Source organism: Beta vulgaris, chromosome 6 (assembly GCF_026745355.1).
Source record: "Beta vulgaris subsp. vulgaris cultivar EL10 chromosome 6, EL10.2, whole genome shotgun sequence".
NCBI lineage: Eukaryota > Viridiplantae > Streptophyta > Magnoliopsida > Caryophyllales > Amaranthaceae > Beta > Beta vulgaris.
This window is the reverse complement of record NC_079207.1, coordinates 18,986,874-18,993,057: the sequence shown is the minus strand read 5'-3', so window position 1 is coordinate 18,993,057 and position 6,184 is coordinate 18,986,874.

Here is a 6,184-nt window from a genome sequence, read left to right as displayed (position 1 = left end):
AAGTGAGTTAGACATTATGTTATGATCTTTAATTTGCATGTTAAATGGGTGATGGTTGCCATGATGAATGAGGAATGGTAAACTCTATATACCTACTGCATGAAGGTGATGAGCTTACCTAATGAGTAAGATATTCATAATTAAGCTAGGTTAATATGCTATTTTTGGTAATAGAAATTACTTTCTTTCAACAAGAACCATACTCATGCTCTTTTACACCATGACTTTATAATGACTTTTTCCCTTAATAAATAAACACTCTCAATGCAGTAGATGTAAGTGAGGAACATAGTACTCCATGTTTACTAATGTTGTCGTAAAATAAATGCTATGACATCTAGTCGAAATGGAGCCAAGTATTGGAGTAGTGATATGTAACGTCCCGAAAATTCATAACCTTAATAAAACACAATTGCTCATACTTAGCAGCGGAAATAGAATTTAAGCCTGTGGGATATGGCCCACTAATACAATGCAACCCTAAATAGTCTAGGATAATTACACACAACTACTCGACTCAAATAATAATAATAATTTCTCTAACACAAGATACCGCACACTTTCCCTTGAACACGTTCATTATTAACAACGATGTTAATGGCTATGCTCATACCTAAAACAGAGAACAAAATATCATAAGCCGAAGCTCAGTAACATACTACCCTAACAACGTAAATTCATTTCAATTCATTTTATTTGCAAACAGGGAGAAGAGAATATAGTAAAACACATTGGAAATCAGTAATGAAATAATAACAAAAGGTGAACAATTTTACATAGCGTCTTGAAACTTCTTAAGTTCCTATTATCTTTTCATCTTTTAACATGGTAAGTGGCGAGTATAGACACGTGGGATGTCTCCCACCATGTGATGACCTTCAAGGAGCAACTCCCTTTTTGGATACACCACCATGCGATGATCCTCAAGGAGCCCCGCTCCCTTTTTGGATACATCGCTCGCACCAAAATAGCATTCGGTACCCCTCAAGGAACCCGACTCCCTTTTTGGGTGTACGGCGGGTGCGAAGGTACGTGCACGACCATAAAGTAGATAAGTGTAACATTATACTGCCAGAACCTCTTTCACTTTTATTTATCATGTTTCGTTTGTTTTGCATTCATCGGCATAAGTCGTAGATTTCTCATGAATCATACTTAAGCATCAATAACTCATAATATCATCATTTACAAAACTCATTCGAAAACAATTTAATCCCACAATCCATATGAGAATCACATCGTAAATCCTTGACATAATTATAAACATCATTTCAAAGGGGATCGTGGGTGTTAGCAATAGATGTTACCTCAATTCCTGCTTAATAACCTTGAAAGCCGGGGGAGGCTGTAATATCCTTTCCGTTTAATCTAACCATGAAATGACGCAACAAAAATATAAATATTCGATTTCTTTTAACAACTAATCGACCTTTACTTATTAGTATTACTTTTATTATGGAGTATCGTTGGTGACGTTACAAAGATTCATTATTTAAGCTTTTATAATTAACTTTACTCACGTTACTATAATTAATAGAATTATAATTTAACTTATCATTTGTTTATACTACTAGTACCTTATTCAATTTAATAAGTAAATTAGCTTCAACAAGTTTTATAATAATTTAAGTTATTGTAGCCCAACTAATTATAACTACTAATATTCATTTATTATTTTCAAATTACAGAGTAAATTGATAATTACTAAGTGACGTTATTGCTAAATTTTCTTGTCAATTCGTAATATTATACGTTTATCATAAATAGTTGTCGTAAATTTATAATTTGATATACTAACTTAAGTAAGTCTAACAAATTTTCGTATTTCAAAAATAAGGTGAATCATTGGTGATAATTATCTAAATTAGTTTAGTTCTTATTACTTGATTAGTACCAGTAATTAATTAGTTCATGAAGCTTAATAGGTTGATGAATATTGTAGATTAGTTTTAATTGAAACCAAAAATCTAATTTTTGGCCCAACAATTTGGGTGAGTAACATGGCCCATGTTTGGGGTTAACTTATTTAAACAAAAAAAAAACATCATAAAATGGAAACAAAGTGAGGTATGTTCATTCATACCTCTGCTCAATTGAGCAGACACGAAAACAGGGGAGGAGAGAGATTGGCTGCGGCTTACAGCTCCAACAGCAGCGGCGGAAGGCGCGAGGGGTAGTGAGGGCGGCGTTGGATGTGGCTCGTCGGCGCGGAGGTCCGGTGGTGCTCGACGAGGACCGTCAGCACACAAGAAGGCATAAAGAGGATTGCGAGAGGAAGAGAGTTGGGGCGAAAGAGAGAAAAGAAGGGGGTAAGCGAGGGAGGAAGAAGGCGGCGGAGGGTAGGTGTGGTGGTGGCGCACAGGAGGCGCGGCAGTGCAGCGGCGCTGCAAGAGTGGTGCGTTGGCTGACCCGAAACAGAGGAGAGAGAGGGGGTGGTGTGGAGCGAAAATAGAGGAACTTAAGGGGGTGTTTTTTGTGGTGGTTTCCGACGAATATGGTAGTTTTCCGGCGAGGTTGTGGATGGTGAATGGGTGATAATGATGAAGCAATCATGGTTATTTATAGCTTTGTTGGGGGTTGAATTTTCTGAATTTGGGTGGGTATTGATTTGATGAAAAATTAGATTTTTAGGTGGGTTTGGATCGAATTGGGGTTTTTAATTGAAGTTGAGTTTTATTGTGTATAATAATCCATTTTGAGTTACATATTCATGGGTTGAATTGAAATGCCATTGTTGGGTTGTGAAGGAAAAAAAACGGAGATGGGAATGTACTTTATTTCTGATTTTAAATTTCGTTTTTTCTTTTCTTTTTTTCTTTTCTTTTCTCTTTTTCTTTTCTTTTTTTCTTTTCTTTTCTTTTCTCTTTTTCTTTTCCTTTTTATTACTAATACTAACAAATTTGTTCCAGCATTGGATTAGTAGTACTTGCAAAGTTTTGGTGGTTAATTTGCTTATTATTTATTTTCTTGCTTTAACTAATATAATTATTTAATCAAACATAACTTGTTATTATTTGCAACATATATTTATTTAACGAATTAATTATCATTACGTGGATATAGAGTAACAAAATTTAGTCATACCTTATAATTAAAGGAAAATTTTTAATCACTAATTATTATTAATTAATTTAGGCAAGTTTAAATTTTCAGGATATTACATCCTCACCCCCTTAGAAAAAGTTTCGTCCTCGAAACTTGATAAAACAAAGTAAAGTGCATACATTCATTTGTCCAGTACGTGCTAAATTCAGATTTGAAATCTCATAATTCATAATACAATTAATCAGCAGATTGGATTTCAAAACCTTGCACAACACATTTCTTTGGTCACGGAAAAATATAGATTCTTACTAAGTTACTCATCTTTTTATTATGATCTTAAGCATGTACGTATTTACATATGGTTCTATCAATATTTCCAAGGCATCAAACTTATATCTAAAACTTCAATTATTAACGACTTATCACTAATCAGACTAGTATTATACCTTTAATCAAGTGTTGACCCTTGAGTTTTGAAGATGACCTAACCACAAAAGACATAGTATATTTTATTTATGTTGTTGCAAGGTAATTCATGCTCGAGCTAAGAGAATACTTGATTGAAGATTAAAGCGGAGAATTAATCAAGATCGAAGTAAAGATGTTCGAGAGATGAAGAATCAAGCTGGACTGAAGATTAGAATACATTAGGGTATTTATTAATCTTCTTGTTAAGGTTGAGTAAAGCTTTATTAAGTTCGTGGTGAATTCTCAAAGGAACTTGGTTCTGTTCCCATGAAAGGAACAGACCTGGCACTATAGGAACAAGGCTTAGGAACAAGACTTAATAATTAGGGAACAAGACTTAAAACTAATTTAGGAACTTCTAAGTAACTAATATTGTGCGCCTAAGTAATTGGTGCCCAATATAGTTGTTAGAGTTTTTAGGGATATTTGACTAAGATCCATTTTTAGGAAGTTAGTTTAAGTTTGTTAGGAAAAGATTTTAAAAGATTTTCTGATTTTAAATTAACTGATTTTCAAATTTATCTTTTAAATATATATTTTATCTTTATATTTTATTTAAAAGATTTAGTTTTCGAAAAATTTATTATTTCCGGTTTTTAAAATGTTTCGGATTTTTAAATAAAAACTGTTTTCCGGTTTTATAAAAGATTTTGAAAAAGATATTTTTCCTAAAAACTAGCTAAAGTATTTTATTTATTTATTTCCTAAAATCTAGATTACACGCCTAAGTTTACTGCTTACAGTTTATATAGTTAGTGGATTTAGTGGCTTAAGTTAATTATCCTCCAAGTATTTAATTAAATTAAATAAGTTAATTATTCTCCAAGTTTTGCAAAACCACGTAATATGTTACTGCTTCTATGAAGTGAAGTAGTGGATTAGTGGATGACTTACATGACATGGAATAATTAATTTAATTTAATTAATTAATTAACATCATGGAGAACATGTGATAATGGTCTAAGTTAGTGGAAACATGTCTTGTCTTAATGTCTATAAATAGGCGCCTAATTCATTTGAGAAAATGTGTCTGACTTAGTTAATTTGTCTTAAGTTATCTAAAGTGTCAGTGCCTTTTCCTTAAGAGAATTCATACTTACATTAATCGAGTTTATTACTCTTCCATTGTTTTATAAAGTGTATTTTTGAGAAAAAGGGTTTGAGTGAACTCTTGTAAGTGTGAGAAAGCTTTGAGTGAAGCAAGAGAAAGAGAAAGAGAAAGAGAAAGGAACTTCGAGTGAAGTTTGAGAGAAAACGTCAGTTGTTGGGAACTGTCGTTGGGAACTTGAGTTGAGTGACTTAAGTTGAGAATCGAGAGAAAAGTAATAGGTTGTAATCAGAGTTGTTTTGGCCTATTATAGTGGAAAGTTGTTTAAAATCCCTTGTGGTCGAGGTTGTTTCTTCCTACTAGGCCTAGGAAGTTTTTCCTCGTAAAATCTCTCGTGTTCCCATTGTTTGTTCCCAAGTTTACTTTTAATTCCGCAAAAAGTAGGCTTATTCTCTCACTATAATTCACCCCCCTCTTATAGTGCTCATATTATACAACAATTGGTATCAGAGCGGGAACTCTAATATTCAGGAAACCCTGTTGAGTTCAAGATCTTGAAAAATATGAATACTAGAGAGAAACTGGAAGAAGGGTACTCTACGCAGAGGCCACCAATGTTCAATGGTAAGTTTTACACTTACTGGAAGAACAGAATGGAGATCTTTATCAAAGCCGACAATTACCAGGTATGGAGAGTCATAGAGGTAGGTGATTTTGAAGTCACTACCACTAATGACAAGAATGAGGTAATTCCTAAATCTATATCTGATTTTGATAAAGCTGATTTCGAAAAGATGGAAATTAATGCTCTTGCTATAAAATTGCTTCATTGTGGTCTTGGGCCTCATGAACACAATCGTGTCATGGGATGTAAAACCGCAAAACAAATTTGGGATCTTCTTGAAGTCACTCATGAAGGTACGAGTGAAGTTAAGAGATCAAAAATAGATCTTTTGATGAACCAATATGAACTTTTTCAAATGAAATCAAAAGAGTCTATCCAAGACATGTTTTACACGCTTTACTAATATAATTAATGAGCTAACATCTCTTGGTAAAGTGATTACATCTGAGGAACAGGTACGAAAGGTCCTAAGGAGCCTTCCTAGGGATCGTTGGATGGCTAAGGTAACTGCCTTACAGGAAACTAAGGACTTTACTAAGTTCAATTTGGAACAACTTGCTGGTTCCCTCATGACTCATGAGTTGCAATTGGACAATGAGAATGGAGACATGTCCAAGCAAAATCGATTGCCTTAAAAGCTGATGAAAGTGAAGGCTCAGAAACGATGAAGAAGAATCTGCTCTCATGGTCCGAAAATTCAAAAGAATGTTTAGGAACATGAAGAATGGGATTACAAAGGTAAGAATAAGAAATATTCTAACAAACTTGTTTGTCATAAGTGTGGCAGTTCTGAGCACTTCATCAAGGATTGTCCCCAATGGGAACAAGAAAAAGGCAAAGGAAGGGAACGAGCAGAGATAGGAACAAGAATACAAAAACTCCTATACTCGATCTGACATGAAGAAAGCTATGGTTGCTGCATGGGGAGACTCTGACTCGAGAAGAAGATGATCCTCAACCAAATGAGGAGACTGCAAACTTCTGTCTTATGGCTCTTG